Below are 17,997 nucleotides of genomic sequence, written 5' to 3'. Positions count from 1 at the left end.
CATCTGGGAGCATGGGAGTTGGACATATTTGAGCAGTTTGGGGAAGTGTTCAGCTCCCATGTATCCCTTTGGATTAGATATGTGGATGATATCCTGATGTTTTGGGATGGCCCCCTGACCTGCCTACATGAATTTGTCAATTCACTTAACATTAATAACCGTAATATTTTACTGACATATGCATATAGTGACAAAGAGCTCCCCTTTCTTGACATTTGCATTAAAAAAGAAGGCAATTGCATTTCTACAGAAAACCATCGTAAAAATACGGTGACCAATAGTCTTTTGGAGGCATCTAGTGGTCACCCAGAGTCCCTAAAGAAAGGAATCCCCTATGGCCAATTATTAAGATTAAAGAGGAATTGTTCCTCGAAAATCAAATTTGAACACCATGCAGAGATAATGTGTAAAAAATTTCTAGATAGAGGATATTCACATAAATTGATAAAGTCTACCCTGAATAAAGTTAGGAAATTAAAACGAAATGACCTGCTATACTGCAAGAAAAATGTTAAGACTGAAAATTATATCAGATTCATAACTACTTACAACTGTCAGTGGCAAAATATAAGAGACATCTTGTCACACAATTGGCATCTGCTTTCCCTTAATGAAAAAATTGTAGAAAAAGTAGGAAGCAAACCCTTATTGACTGCAAAGAAATCTCCTAACTTAAAGGATAAGTTAGTCAAAAGTAGATTTGTGAGGTCAGAACCAGAAAAATGTTGGTTGAATAGACACCAACAAGTAAAGGGTAATTTTCCATGTGGACATTGCGTATATTGTCCCTATATGCTAAAATGTAAATCATTTTCAGCGAATACTGGGAAACACTTTGATATTAGATGCTTCTCTAATTGTAACACTGTTGGGGTAGTATATCTTCTGTGTTGCTCCTGTCCCCTGTTCTATGTAGGTAAAACCAAACGCATGTTCAAGGACAGGATACAGGAGCACCGGGATGATATCCTCTACGAAAGGGATACTAGCGTAGCACGACATTTTAGAGATGTCCACAATAGCAACACTTCCTCCTTAAAGTTTGCAGCAATTGATCATGGGATAATGATTGGTAGAGGAGGGGACAATAATGCATGTCTCCTTAAGAAAGAAGCAAGATTGACATATGTGCTCCAAACAGTGTCCCCTCTTGGCCTAAATGAGAGAATTGAATATGGGTCTTTCTTAAGTTAAAACAGTTTCTCTAGCTAACTAAGGTAGCTGCACTATCTAGTAAAATCTATCACTAGCTTCTTCACAATCTACCAAGATCATATATTGCATATAGATTAATTGAAGGTGAACAATTTTATCTATAAGTAGCATTTTAATCATTTCATTAGATTTAGGTAACATTTATTGTAACAATAGTCACCTTTAAATAAAGGAATACCATAAATAATTTGTTACTACCAAATCAGCACTCTGTATAGTTTGTGTTATATATGTAATCTAAGCCTATCTTTTTAATATAGGAGAATCAAATCAGTGGCCTCTTATGTGTCATTTTAGATAAGTTTTGTTGAGGCTCTGCACACTTCGGTTTCTTTTTAATTCCGTGATTTCTTTGTTTCCTATATAAACTTGCTTCTAAATATGCTTAACCGCTAATGATAAAATATTCTTCTTTTCTGTACATCAACCTTGATTTTGAAAAGTCCTTTTAAAGTGAAAATCCAAGTGATTGAAGTATATAAGAAAAGGTAAAAAGGTGTCACGCATTCAGTAAATATGATTGGCCAATATGGATACACCTTATTTTATCTGCAGGTGAGCAATCAATAAAAGCAGCAAGTTCTATCCTAGATTGAGAGTCCTGACGAGGCCCCGACCGCACAGCATTGTGGGGTGAAACGCGCGTCGACCTAATCATTCTGAAAGAGCAGCATAGGTATAGCACCTGAGAGTTTGGTGGGTGCATACTTAACGGCCCGGAAGATTTCAGGCAGAGGCATAAGAAGGTTGATTTGCCCAAAAATTGAGTTTCAAGTCTGACCTGTGTTCTTTCAAGCAAAGATACAGACGGAACCAGTTGGGATTGACAGGACGTCGGAGGAGGAGTCCCGGTCCACTTACCTGAAAGCCTCTTGAAAGTGCCTTGCATACCCGGATCATGCTGCAAAATAACAAGGTCATATGTATTTGTTTAAATTGATGAGCCGCTCAAGGATAACGAGCCAACATTTTCTAAGATTAGTAATATCTGGCTAACTGATGTTTGAGGACGCTTTTACCTCGGTACTGTCAGTTTTTTCGAGTAATGCTCAATGCCATCTCTATCAGTGACTATGAGACTCTAAGGAATCGTATCACACAATCACCTAGTCTTTACAATCAGGACTTTGATTCAAGATGTTTCATCATTTTTGTCCTTAAAGTCACAACTATACTTGGCATTTTTTCTTACTGTTGAATATCTATGTATCTTAGAAGCCTATGAGCTCCTGTACTTAATATTTATCTGTATTTAGTATTAATATATACATTTAAATCAGATAGTCTATCCACTGCAGTGGTGCTCTATTTTACAGCAAATGCATGCATGCTTTGTTTTGTTTATGCTATAGGAATAAAGATCATGGTTTTTTGAAGAGACCGAGGTGTGTCAGATGTTTCTGTGTCTGGATACAAATGTTTCAGCCTTTAATCTACATATTAGATCAATCAGGAGTAGATTGTTGCTGAGTGCTGTTTTCCCCTACTTTATACATAGTATACTCATATAGCTCTGCTATGTCATAATATTTTTTCTTTTTAAAAATATTCTGAAATTATATTATATATATATATATATATATATATATATATATATATAAATATATATGGATAAAGCAAGGATAAAGTCACCTGCACTCATAGACAACAGTAGAAAAATCCAATTTGTAAATCCAAAGAGCAAAATATTGATAAATAAACATTACACAGAAATAAATGAAATACACAGAAAATGCAGATATTTAAATGGATGCTCATGCTGCTTATAAATAGATGCAGTGTACCCCTTACACTGTAACAAATGATAATATAAAGAGGGATACTATAAAATAACAAGAGCCCAGAGATAACAGTCTTTATAGAATAGAATGTGTGAGTTTAAATCTGTTTTTCTACAATAAATTGTTTTATAGTTATAATAGTATCACACTATGAGATTTTGTATTTCTTTTCCTTTCGAAGTACTCTCTTTTTGAGATTTACCACCATCATAAAGAATCCTTTCCTGGATTGGAACACCTGGCTGATGATAAGAAATGGCCTTTGTCCTCCTCCTAAATGATTACGAGTTTTGCGTGATGACGGGTGTGGTGCTAGCTTGCACGTTATTGTCACCGCTCACTTTCCTACAGTGCTGGTATTACAGGTTTTTACAAACCCGGCGTTAAAAGGCAAGAAGTGAGCATAGAGCAAAATTGTGCTCCATACCGCACTCCAATACCAGCGCTGCTTAAGTCAGCGGTGAGCTGGTTGTACGTGCTCATGCACGATTTCCCCATAGACTGATTGGAACAGCCAATAGAATGCGAGCTCAATCCTATTGGCTGATTGGATCAGCTAATAGGATTGACGTTCAATCCTAATTTTTTCAACCTTAATTCCAATTGGCTGATAGTATTCTATCAGCCAATTGGAATCTAAGGGATGCCATTTTGGATGATGTCATTTAAAGGAACCTTCATTGTAGAAGTAGCCGTCGATTGAAGAGGATGCTCCGCGCCGGATGTCTTGAAGATGGAGCCGCTCCGTGTCGGAAGGATGAAGATAGAAGATGCCGTCTGGGTGAAGACTTCTGCCCTTCTGGAGGACCACTTCTGCCGGCTTGGATGAAGACTTCACCCAGCTTCGTTGAGGACTTCTTGCCGCTTGGATGAAGACTTCTGTTGAGGATGGATGTCCGGTTTTCAAAACTGTAAGTGGATCTTCGGGGTTTAGTGTTAGGATTTTTTAAGGGTGTATTGGGTGGGTTTTATTTTTAGATTAGGGGTTTGGGCTGCAATAGAGCTAAATGTGAAAATGGACAAAGAGAGGCGCACAAATGTGTGTATCGGTAGGGACAATGTAAGCACAAGCTACTGGTATTTTATATGCAGGGTACTCACAATTTATCAGAGCACACCAGTGTGCTTGTGGAAGCAGGCTGGCAATCAGAGCTGACCACCTGGCTCTCTCCGGTATACAGCTCTCCTCCAGAGGGTAAAGTGACTGGTAGTGGCTTGCTTGTATGATATAAATTCTCCAGGCTCAAGTTTTACGTAAAAAACTAAAAACTTTTATTATATATAAAACAAATCATCCTAAGAACATCAAACAGTTTCACAAGCAAGGTAATTGCACAAGTAAAAATTGCTACGTGTTTCTCGGCTCTCCTGGCCGTTTCATCAGGCATACTAGACATATTTAAAACCGGCTTTTTATTGCCGCCATTACCAGGTGTGTGTGTTAGTTGACCAATCACATTGCTATATTTCAGAGGAGTATGTACACAAACCAATTGACACGTATATTATACATATATTATACATTACAATAGCAAACTGCTATCTAGACCAGTGGCGCTCTCGTGTTTAATCGAGGGGTGTACAGGCTCGGGTGCTTAATAGTTCCATCACCCCCGAACATCACCCCCGAACATATGTGAGCATAAACAACCATATGGTGATCTGACCTATAAAAATAAGTGTACTATGAGTACATAGAAATGTGAGATAAAAGAAGTAATCAATCTATGTGTAAATCGGATGTAACCTTATCGTGTAACGATTTAGGAAAAAATATATATATCTCCATATTGTGATGGAACCCATATAAGTGAACATAATAGTGATAAGTGCGTGTACTTGTAAAGTGAGATACAATGGACCCAAAAAATCATCAACTCTATCTATAATGTCTGCGGGTGTTATGTTTATATAGTTAGAAGAATTTGACACGCGGCTAAATATACAGATGCCTAATTAATCAAAAAATAATAAGGGTACATATATTAGTGATAACAAAATATGTGTAGTGATACTGGGTTAAATATAATAACAAAATTAAATGACGATATGTGGGTATATATATATATATATATATATATATATATATATATAATTATTAAGAAGTGTGTAGTATAATTGGATATTAATACAATATAGATTTCTCCCTCTACATGGAGACTTCCATTGTGATATATAAATAAAACCCCAAACGAGTCCATAAAGGTGGGGATAGATAGTCCTATATGGACTATGTAACAAAAATAGCCCCTTGTATAAAAAAGGGGTGTATTGTTTACTAAATGGTGTATATAATGCAACTTAGAATTATAGCGTGACCCCAATCATTAATGTGTGTATAAGCTAATACTAAAAATGTGATAATGAGCAAATGCATCCATATTAAGCACCCTTGTTCTCTGTACTTCGGTATACCTTGTATTAGGATTAACTACAAAATCCAACTAAAATACGAACATATACAAAGAGGTTGCACAAATATGTGAATGTACATATATAAATATTTAACATTAGTAAGACATGGTTATAATCTATTAGATGATATTAATACTAAATAAAATACATAATAGGAATATTCACTACTCATCAGTAGAACAATAACTGATGATAATGCATAGATACAGCAACCGATAATAGTGAAAATCTTGCACAGCATATAATAATATTGCTTAAAAATGATCAAACAGAACCTGTATGGCTAACCAACTATTATATAAACAATCCTAAAAGGCGGCAGAGTCTACAACCTCATTGAGACCATTTGGAAATAAAGAACCAAATCTATAAATCCAAAAGGTCTCCCTTTGGCATAATTTGGTAAACCTGTTGTATCTATTGGATCCAGGGATACTTTCAAGTGGTGTGATAGTAAAGGGGCAATTTTCTCCATTATGTTCGTGGATGTAGTGTCTGGACATAATGGAGAAAATTGCCTAAATCATTACACGATAAGGTTACATCCGATTTCCACATAGGTTGATTACTTCTTTTATCTCACATTTCTATGTACACATAGTACACTTAATTTTATAGGTCAGATCACCATATGGTTGTTTATGCTCACATACATTCGGGGGTGATGGCCGGTCTTGTCGGTCAACTTTGCCATTAGTAACGGAACTATTAAGCACCCGAGCCTGTACACCCCTCGATTAAACACGAGAGTGCCACTGGTCTAGATAGCAGTTTGCTATCGTAATGTAAAATATATGTATAATATACATGTCAATGGGGTTGTGTACATACTCCTCTGAAATATAGCAATGTGATTGGTCAACTAACACACACCCAGAGTAGGGGTGTGTCTCTGAATTGCCTGGTAGTGGCGGCAATAAAAAGCCAGTTTTAAATATGTTTAGTATGCCTGATGAAACGGCCAGGAGAACCGAGAAATGCGTAGCAATTTTTACTTGTGCAATTACCTTGCTTATGAAACTGTTTGATGTTCTTAGGCTGATTTGTTTTATATATAATAAAAGTTTTTATTTTTTTACGTAAAACTTGAGCCTGGAGAATTTATATCATACAAGCAAGCCACTACCAGTCACTTTACCCTCTGGAGGAGAGCTGTATATCGAAGAGAGCCAGCTGGTCAGCTCTGATTGCCAGCCTGCTTCCACAAGCACACTGGTGTGCTCTGATAAATTGTGAGTACCCTGCGTATAAAATACCAGTAGCTTGTGCTTACATTGTCCCTACCGATACACACATTTGTGCGCCTCTCTTTGTCCATTTTCACAGAAGCTCACAAGAGCTGCTGGTGCAACGCCGCCCCCTGCTGACTTGCGGCCAATCGGGTGCCAGCAGGGAGGTGTCAATCAACCCGATCATAATTGATCGGGTTGATATCCGGCGATGTCTGTCCGCCTGCTCAGAGCAGGCGGACAGGATTATGGAGCAGCGGTCTTTAGCCCGCTGCTTCATAACTTGTGTTTCTGGCGAGTCTGAAGACTCGCCAGAAACACGGCCCTTCAAGTTCCGTACGGAGCTTGATAAATATATATCATCACAGATAACTGTAGATTAGCAAGGAAATTCTACAACTATATATGCTGGCAGAACCCAATCTAACATCCAGTAGAGTTTCTTTTTTAAATATATTACACTATATTAGATCCATATAATCTCGCTCTCTAGCTCTACAGACAATACAGTGTTCACACCATCCAAAAACCAAAACAAAACAAAAACAAAGTGCTACACCCATTCTATAAATTACATTTTTAAGGGGCATTAAACTGCTGTGTACAACTACAATAAGGGTTACTTTTCACCATACTCCTTTGCCTGCAGATCTCTCCAAAGCCTTTTGCTTTTTTAACCTCTTACTGGTGCCAGATCCACATCTTTATACTAGATACCGCCATCTTGGAGTTAAGGTAATCATTTACTATGAATCAGAAGTGGAGCACATTTTCAGATCAGTTTGATACCAGTGTTTTACTTCTGGTTGCATGGTACTGAGCGGGAGCCTTACATTTTTGCAATGGCTACATTACTCTATATTGTTAATGTGGGGCCATTTTATATATGTTATGTAAAGTTTAAACTGTATAAAAACTGCAAAAATAAAAACCTCCCAATCTGTATTTTTGTGCTAACCTGAAGCGCATAATACAGCTGTGAAAAAAACAGCATCATTACTGATCTATGAATGTTCATCACTTCTGTCAGTGCAAGAATAAAAAATCTCCATAATGGCAGCATCTAGTATAAAAATCCAGAGCTTCATCTGTAATGGGTTACATTAATATAGGCTAGATAACGAGTGGGGCGCTATTTATCGTTCCTGCTCACACACTAACTCCACTCAATTTTGTCTCTTTGTGCTTTTTGAAAGTAACGTTTTTTGCTTTCACGCTAACCCGACGCATGCTGAAGAGCCAAATTTACAATATTGCGACCACGTTAACGTACCCCCCCCCCCACACAGACTTTAATGGAGTGAGAAAAGCAGTAATAACAACCAAAAAAATACTAGCCCATTCTACAAGTAACCCCCCCCTAAAAAGGCTATCTAAAAAAAACTCTTTTGCTGCTAAACCCCCCCCCCCCCCCTGAAAAAAGAAAAAAAAACACCCAAAATTACTATCACTAAATCCCAAAGATTGTACTCACCAAAGCTGAATCCGGCTGCTATGATGCAGCTGTTGTCGATCTTCATCTCAGGAGCGGTAATCCATCTTCACCCTGGTGAAGGTCCATCTTCATCCCGGCGGTAGTGGTCCATCTTCATCCTGACAGCTGTCTTCTATCTTCATCAATCTTCTTTTCTTCTTATCTTTGGATCTTCGGTCCCCGGCGTCCTCTTCATGCGGTCACCTGCTGCACACTGAATCTTGAATGTGAGGTACCCCTTTATATAGGGGTACACTTCCATTTCTATTGGCTGATTTTCATTTTTAAATTCAAATCAGTCAATACAATGAAAGCTTTTTCTATTTGCTGATTTGAATTTGAATTTTAAAATCCGCCAATAGGAATGCAAGGGGACCCCTATATAAAGGGGGTACCTCTCATTCAAAATTCAGTGTTCTGCAGGTGATAGCATGAAGAGGATATCGGCTATGGAAGATCTGAAGATAAGAAGATGGATGAAGATAGAAGACCACTGCCGGGATGAAGATAGAAGACCACTGCTGGGATGAAGATGGACCACCGCCGAAGACAGAGTGCCGTCAGGATGAAGATGAAGCACTGCCTGCACATAGGAGCCAGATTCAAGTTTGATGAGTACCATCTTTGGGGTTCAGTTGCCACTTGAGTTTTTTTGGGTGCTTTTTTTAGAATATTTTTAGAATAGGGTTTTTTTATTAGAATTTTTTGTTTTTGGGCAGAAAAATAGCTAAATGCCCTTCTGAAGGCAATGTCCAGCCAAATGCCCTTTTCAGGGCAATTTTTAGAGTAGGTTTTTTTTTTATAGCCTTTAGAGTAGTGGGTTTTTTTGTTTGCTTTTTTTGTTTGCTTGTTTTTTTATTAAAAAAAGAGCTAAATCATTTAAGGGCTATAGCTATAGTTCAGTGTTAGTAGTATAGTTTTTTTGGGGGGTGGGGTTTTTTGTAAGTGGGGCTTTAGTTTTTGAATAGGCATAATATTTTTTATTTTTGGTAATTGTGTTTTTTTGTAATGGTAGCTTTTTTTATTTTCTGTAATGGTAGCTTTTTTTGTTCATGTGATGTTATTTTTTTCAGGTAATGTTAGTTTTTTTGGGGCGGGTAATTTGTGGGTGTTATGTTAGGAGGGGTTAGTTGGTTAGGGGGTTTAGATGTTAGTGGGTATTTTGCGGTGGGTATTGTGGTGCTTTATAGGTTAATAGTGTAGTGGTGTAGTTTGCAATATGGGGTGTGAAAGGTTAGGAGTTAATAGTGTAGTTGTGTAGTTTGCGATATGGAGTGTGGCTGGTTAGGGGTTAATAGTGTAGTGTGGTAGTTTGCAATATGGGTGTGGCAGGTTTGGGGTTAATAGTGTAGTGGGGTAGATTGTGAATTGGGGTGTGGCAGGTTAGGGGTTAATAGTGTAATGGGTAGTTTGCCATACAGGGTGTGGCAGGTTAGGGGTTAATAGTGTAGTGAAGACTTTGCAGTGGGATATGTGGCAGATTAGGGGTTAATAGTGTAGTGGGGAATTTGCGGTGGGCTATGTGGTAGGTTAGGGATTAACAGTGTAGTGGGGCTTATGGCAATTCAGGTTAACGCATGGGGGTTAGGTTTTTTTTTCCACTTGTTTCTCTCCATTGAAGTCTGTGGTGGAGTAAGTCAATGCAGTCACAATATTCTAACTTCTGCAAGCAAAAAACATTTATTTTCAACTTGTAATACGCGCGCTACCCAATGCGAGCAAAGAGCAGAAGTCGAGCGGAATTAGCGTACAATCGGGAGCAGTAATTACCGCTCCACTCATAATTTAGCCCATAATAGGTTATATAGCAATAGCATAGCCAATTCAAACAGGTTATGAAGTTTCTGAAGTGCAAATGTCTAATGGAATGAAATAGGGGCTATTAAACTTCTTTGTCCTGGAGAAGGAGCAGGTTGCACATTACATGCTATTTACAATATCTGTAGATTTCTGCTGAAGTTAATGGGAGTTCTGACCCTAATTACACCATAGAATTGACCTACTCAGCCCTAACAGCAGTTTATGTCACACCAGGCCAAACGCTTCCTGCATTTGGTTGGAGCTTGTCTCATCTAAGGTTTCATGTGCCTTTTACAGCTCTGTTTGATCTAAAACTAATACTTACACATTATATAAAATGATAAATACTAACTTCAGAAATGCGCAGCAACATATCACATTATATGATAATATAAGTAGAATAATATTTGTAGAATGATGATATAAGTAAAATGTGATTGATGAATAGGTTTTATTTTCGTCAGTATTTTTTCTTGTTTATAAATTAAATGTTCTTATTCACAAAATACCAGAATTTGGCTGTCATTTTCTTTTGGAACTCATTAAAAGCAGCTTATATTTAGACAGGCTACATGAACAGTCTGCACAAGAAAATTTCAGCCTACTCTGGAACTGATAAAAGAATACATGAAATGACAGCTACTAACAACAAATAACTTGTTATACAGTATAATGTGCAAGTGGAAAAATAGATTTCAGCTGAAAAGCTGTAAGGTAGAGCTTTACGATTTTATGATTTAGGGCCAGTCAAAAATAAAAATAGTGAGAAATTCTGAAACTTTTGTTTTCATGATAATATGTCTGGGCATGCATATGATTTTATATATATTATAGAAGAAATCCGGCCACCTCCAGCCCTGAGTGGTCAACAGCTTAACCCCTTCACCACCGGGACTGTCAGAGAAGCCCAAAATAATGGAGAATTTTTAGCCTTTTTGCCATCATTCCATTTCAACAGAAATAGAGCCTTGGTTGTTTTTATTTACCTGTCAAAACGATATATTTTTTATAAGCAGATAACCCAAGGTATTGATCTAGGCCCATTTTGTTCTATTTAATGGCACCATTTTACTGCCAAATGCGATCATACAATTTTTTTTTAACTTTTTCACAAACTTTGGGTTTCTCATTGAAATTATTTAGACACTGCTTGTGGAATCATGACACAAATGGTTGTAAAAGCTTCTCTGGAATCCCCTTTGTTTAGGAATAGCAGACATACATGGCTTTGCCACTGCCTTTCGGTAATTAGAAATTCGCAGCTGCACACCTGGAAGTGAAGGGGTTAATTAGTTAGCTTGTAAGGTTCATTTTAGCTTTAGTGTAGAAATTACCCTTCCACCTGACACTTCACAGCCCCTGACCCCTACCTGATCCCTCACAAACAGTAATCTTCCCTCCCTCACACTCCACTGGTCACCCCCTTCTTATGTACTGGCAGACAGTTTATCAATATGAACATTTATGGCATTTTTTTTAATTATTATTTTTTTTAAAATATTTGCTGCAGTGTAGGATTCCCCTTACCCTCCAACCTCCCTGATCCCTCCCAAACAGCTCTCAAAACCTCCCCCTTCTAACTATTGCCCACCATCTTAGGTACTGGCAGCAGTCTGCCAGTACCTATAAAGGGCCAGATTACAAGTGTGCTAATAAAATTAACCAGAGATCAGATAACTGGTTAATTTTATAAAGGGACAGTAAAGTCCAAATTAAACTTTCTTGATTCAGATAGGGCATGTAATTTTAAACAACTTTCCAATTTATTTTTATCATCAAATTTGCTTTGTTTTTTTGGTATTCTTAGTTAAAAGCTAAACCTAGGTAGGCTCATATGCTAATTTCTAAGCCCTTGAAGGCAGTCTCTTATTTAAATGCATGTGACTGTTTTTCACAGCTAGAGGGCATTAGTTCATGTGTACAATAAAGATAACATTGTGCTCACGCCCATAGTTATTTAAGAGTCAGCACCAATTGCCTGAAATGCAAGCCGTTGAACCGCTCCTTATCCCAGTGAATTTTGACAGTTTTTCAAAGCTAGACACTGCTAGTTCATGTGTGCCAAATAAATAACAGTGTGCTTAATCCCATGGAGTTATTTAAGTGTCAGCACTTATTGGTTAACATGCATATCTGTCAAAAGATCTGAGCTAAGGCGGCAGTCTAAAGAGACATAGATACAAGGTAGTCATAGAGGTAAAACGTATATTAGTATAATCGTGTCGGTTATGCAAAACTGGGGAATGGATAATATGATTCGAAACGAATCCGAAACAAATTCATTCAAATTTTTCCAAATTCAAATCAATCCGAACCGAAATTTGAAAAATCCGAATCGATCCGAACCGAAAGAATTTTTCGATCATGCACAAGTCTAATATTTACACTTTGCTGCCATTGCTGCACTATTTATCCCCTGCACTGTGCGAGTTCTCATGTCTGATGGCATTGGAGCCTTTGGAAGAGCGCTCATGTGAGCGCAATGCTTCCTAGCAATGCGAACATGAGGTTGCGTTTGCATTGCGCTCAACTCTTAATATCAGCGCATATTAGCGTGCACTGATAGTACTCAGTGGAGGGCTTATATCACTTTTCTCAAAAGTGATATTTAGTGCTCCCTTTGCAATCTGGCCCAAAATGTTTTTTTTTTTATATACAATGTTTTATTTTTTTTTAAGTTTCTGTAGTGTAGTGAACCCCCCTCCCACACACATTAGTTAAGGATCCACCCACCCCACCTTTTTTCTCTAGCGTAGCTCCCAATCCCTCACTTTTTTTATTTTTTCTGCAGTAGGGCTACCCGACTCCCTCCAACTCCCTCCCCCCACCGCTGCTGGACCGCCCACCTGCCTCCCACACCTCCTGCCGGCACCAGCAGATGATCATTACAGACAGGGACACACAAAATGTCACTGTCTTTAAAGGGACAGTTCAAAATAAACTTTCATGATTCAGACAGAGAATGCAATTTTAAACAATTTTCCAATTTACTTTTATCACCATTTTTGCTTTGTTCTCTTGGTATTCTTAGTTGAAATCTAAACCTAGGAGGTTCCTATGCTAATTTCTAAGCCCTTGAATGCTGCCTCTTCTCTCAGGGCAGTTTGACAGTTTTTCACCACTAGAGGGTGTTAGTTCATGTGTGTCATATAGATAACACTGTGCTCACGCACGTGAAGTTCCAGTGAGCCAGTTTTGATTGGCTAAAATGGATGTCTGTCAAAAGAACTGCAGAGGCTTAGATACAGGATAATCACTGAGGTAAAAAGTGTATTTATATAACTGTGTTAGTTATGCTAAACTAGAGTATGGGTAATAAAGGGATTATCTATCTTTTTAAACAATAAAAATTCTGGTGTAGACTGTCCCTTTAACGATCTGGCATCATCCTTCATATGGAAGTGGAGCACTGAGACTGCTGGAGTTTCCTGCAGCTCTGATGTATATATACGTCATGTGGTACAATAAGCAAAGTACTGCTCAACTTAAATATACGTCACTTTGGGTTCAGGGGTTAAAGCGACATGAAACCCATTTTCTTTTATTTAATGATTCAGATAGAGCATGCAATTTTAAATAACTTTCCAATTTATTTCTATTATCTAATTTGTTTCACTTTCTTTGTATTCTTTGTTGAAAAGTATACCTAGGTAGGATCAGCAGCTGCTGATTGGTGGCTGCACATATATGCCTCTTGTCATTGATTTTCAGCTTTCTCCCAGTAGTGCATAACTGCTTCAACAAAGGATACCAAGAGAATGAAGCAAATTAGATCATAGAAGTAAATTGGATAGTTGTCTAAAATTGTATTCTCAATCTGAATCATGAAAGAAAAATTTTGGGCTTCATGTCCCTTTAACACATGAGTACAAAAGTACAGACACCAATCAGATAAATGCCTGCCAGTCAAACCGACAAGCACCTATATTATATGGACTTTATCACTGAGTTTGCTGGGCACTGTACCTGTCCAAGTCTGCTATTACTTCTGCATCAATCTGATGACATTATACATAACATTATCAATGACATAAATGTCATCAGTTGTGACATTACACATAACATCATGTGCATAAAGTGCATAATTGCTGACTCAACATATACTCACCACTGTTCTCATAGGGCCCAATGATGTGAATACAGTCTCTGGGTGGTCATTGATTGGAAGGTCTTGCTTGCGGTGACATATCCGCAAGCCTTACAGGTACTGTTACCACATTTAAAATGTCCTTTTTGTGACAGCCAACTACTCTTAGACTTTGGTTTTTTGAGTAGTGAAGGGGATAATTGGTTCCTAATTGTTGCATTATGTTTGGGAACACAAAAACAACCTTCCCTAATTTCTTCCTTCGAAATATCATCGTCTAATGAAATTGGCAAATCATTCCGTAATATTTTGCAAACAGAGTAGTATTGTGAACTAAATGTAGTCACAAACGTAGGCTTAGTTCTCACTGTCTTTTGTTTATGGACATCCTCCAGCAAGAATAATCTGTCCTTCTGCAGTACATCATTAAGAGCTCTTGATACAATATTTTTATTATATCCACGCTCTAAAAATTTATGTGTGAGAGAATCACTCTCTCGCAAGAAGCTGTCATCCTCAGAACAATTCCGTCGTAATCTTAGGAATTGACCTTTAGCTATCCCATTACCAGTATGTTTGGGATGGCAGCTTCTTGTGTGGAGAAAGGTATTAGATGTTATTGGCTTAACATATAAAGATGTACTAACTAGACATGTGCATGGCGAAAAAATTCGGTTTGGTTCTGATCAATTCAGATTTTTTCGAATTTCGGTTTGGAGCGATTCGAATTCGGAAAAATTTGAATCAATTCGGTTCGGATTTGTTTCGGATTCATTCAGATTCAAATAAATTCGGTTCGGATTTGTTTCGGATTCATTCGGATTCGAATAAATTTGGCTGGATTCGGTTCGATTCGGTTCGGAAATTCGGAAGTGTTAGGTGGGATTAGACTAGTATTATGTACTGTATATTAGGTGTAACCCATAGCAGAGTGATATAACCTAATATACTGTACAATACTAGTGTAATCCATGGCCAGCCGAATCTACCGAATAAATCCGAATAAATCCGAATAAATCCAAACTAATTCGGATTTATTTGGTAGATTCGGCAGTATTTTAATTCGGAAATTCGGTTCGATCCGAATCTCCGAATTTGCCGAATTTGCAGAATTTCCAAATCGAACCGAACCGAATTTTACATGTCTAGTACTAACTCTGTTCTCATTGGGCATACCTTATAGGGTTGATTCCAAACTTTCTAATAACGTTTATGACAGTTTTTTGTCTCAAGATCTGTGTTTTTAAAGTTCTGCATGATTACAATCCAAGCTATAACACCATTTAGATTAGTTAAACCTATATTTGTCGCTATTTTATAGTCTCTCTGTAGTGGGCAAGACAGACATTTACATATGTATATGTTTTAAAAGAAATATACATGATATTGCCTAAAGCTAACAAAATCTACAGGAAATGTGAGGAAATAGAAATGAAGTAATCTAAAAATGGCATTTAGTATTTGTGCTGTCAAGATGTTTGTTTTTATTTCATGCTCACAATTTTGTGATTATAAGTTCCATCTTCTGAAAGGCAATTTCTATAGGGCTCTGTCCCTTGACCTTTTATGTCGTCATATCTCCGGCCCTTAACCAACACACTTTAATACCAACCCTCAACATAAACCCCTCATAAATAATAGACAACAGACTTGGCGTTGGTGCAAAATTGGCCGCAGCCCTTTTATTAATAAATAACTTAGTAAAACTTTTAATAACTTAATAAATAACAGTGCAAATAATTGTAAACATATTACACTTTAAACCACAGCGGTGCTAGTCCCCTGTTAATTTTTCTTAATTTAACTATGGCCGTAACTCCTTGTTTACTGGACCCAACCGTGCAAAATGGTTGGGCCCGTCACGATCCTCCATATCCAGGTTTCTAAGGAACCCCTTGCCCTTAGAAAACCCCACCTTGCATTCCCCAATGGGGAATACAAAATTCCACCACACCAACCATTGGCCATAATTAATCTGCAATTTAAGGGCTAGCACCCCTGCCTCCTGACTGCGACATAAAACCTGAAAAGAGAAACACAAAACAAACACAACTCTTCAAAATTAGGGACGGGTGGGAGGGAGATGCTCCACTTCCGATCAACAAATTATTGTGCTGCTTTTCCCGCTCAGCCTGCCCCCTTTAAAGCCTCTGCCTCAGCCCCTCCTGTCCCCCAGCCAGCCAATACCACGAGAGGAAGGAGAGAGGGGGGCCTCTTTCCTCCTCCGGTCAAAGCTCCCTCCATCCAGCGCTGCAGATTCCAGGAGCAGCTTTTGTATCAGAACTATATTGTTAGTTGTGGGTAGATAAACTACTTGCTGAACCCAGATTACGGGATTGGCACAGCTGTATTACTTGATTAGAATATATTCCTTTAAATATCTCAAAAAAATAATTAAACAGGCATTCTAGTGTAAAATTAAAATTATTTTCAATATTTTTTATCTTGTTTAACTATGAGTTTAATACCTTCAAAATAGTGAAATGTAGTCAAAGTCACTGCTAGAACCAATTTGGCTTCAGATGAGGATATGACTAGTGAGTGATTGGAGCATACACATGTATGCCTGTTTCTCATTTGCTCACCAGCTGTATCCTCATCGGGAGTGACACAGGAGCATATATTTGACTATGGGTTTAACGCCCTTGCATGTGTAAGAAAGGAATTATTCTAAAATAAAATGATCTAACTAATCAGCACCTTTAATTTTACACTAAGATGTCCCTTCAACCAATTAATATCATTTTTTTTACTAACTGAATATGGGCTAGCTAGACTACAAGTAGAGTTCAGTCAATAATGAGTGGTACATTCTTTTGTGTTCTGCAAACAGTGACGCACTTCGAGTATTAGCAGTTGTTGGTTAAAATGAATGTTAACCAAAGTGAAATGTTTAACTAAACTATTTTGAAGCATCTCTGATACATAAATAGCCTGGTCTTTACTTTTCAAGGGAAGCAATAGTATCACTCTCGTGCTCATAATACATATTATAAGTCATCAGTTAAATGTTGTGCTTGTGCATGAATCTAGATTATACTGCTGCAGGTGCATGAATTTTATATATATATATATATATATATATATATATATATATATATATATATATATATGTATATATATTAATCATGCACTTGTCATACCAGTGAAAATGCAAGATTGCCCACTGACGAAGTTAACGCTCCATACTGCTTGCAATTTTGTGCTCCACTAGTAATCTGGTGCTAGATACATTAACTTTCAGCCAAACTGGTTATTCCAAAGCAAAGCTATAATCATTTGGGAAATGAAGAATTGGGCTCATAAAGCTGTGCTATGTTGAGAACAACTTGACATTTCTAAGTATATATTTTAAAAACTACTGCCTGGTTTCTGTCAATTTTTACTTAAGCACATAGCCCTAGATTTCCAACTTTCATACTATTTAGCTTGTTTTTTTTGTAGGTTAAATGGAAATCATATTGTAAGATAATTCACTGAGAGTAAAAATATGATTATTATACTTAACTATAACTCTTTGCAGTCACATACAAACTGACAGTATATGAATAAGGCCAACATACTTATTTTTCGCCTTCTCAAATGATGCTAAGTCTAATCTAGACAGCTTTTATTTCTTTAATTTTACCTTTTTACTCCTACAGCTGGTTTCTACATTATGTGGGAAGAACTTTTTTTCCTATTCAAGCATGTGTCATTACTATAGTTTTATGAAATGTTCAAAATTAAATATATTTTATTATCATCTTTATAATATAAATAGTAACTCAAAAGCCTCGCTTTTTTAACATTTAATCTTTTGGTAAAACGTTTACTATAATGATTACAATTTTTTAGTTGTCATCAGCTGTTTTATTTTGTTTAGGTTAAAAAAACCTATAATCTATGATTTTAATTTGAAAAATTTGCTGATTTTACTCATTGGATAATAAAAAATAACCCCGTCCACTTTCTTAAAACAAATATTAGTGAATTTATCATTTTTTATGTATACCT

At 37.2% G+C, this 17,997-nt stretch overlaps 2 protein-coding genes across 2 annotated transcripts in view; one reads left to right on the top strand and one right to left on the bottom strand.

The window, feature by feature from the left end:
* Nucleotides 1-17,997, top strand: part of KIAA1755 (KIAA1755 ortholog) — a 243,446-nt gene that overhangs the window by 21,314 nt on the left and 204,135 nt on the right. The window lies entirely within an intron of this gene.
* Nucleotides 1-17,997, bottom strand: part of BPI (bactericidal permeability increasing protein) — a 404,793-nt gene that overhangs the window by 292,128 nt on the left and 94,668 nt on the right. The window lies entirely within an intron of this gene.

The sequence above is a fragment of the Bombina bombina genome, chromosome 1 (assembly GCF_027579735.1).
Source record: "Bombina bombina isolate aBomBom1 chromosome 1, aBomBom1.pri, whole genome shotgun sequence".
Taxonomy (NCBI): domain Eukaryota; kingdom Metazoa; phylum Chordata; class Amphibia; order Anura; family Bombinatoridae; genus Bombina; species Bombina bombina.
The sequence above is the reverse complement of the archived record's forward strand: the minus strand, read 5'-3'. Positions and strand labels throughout refer to the sequence as shown.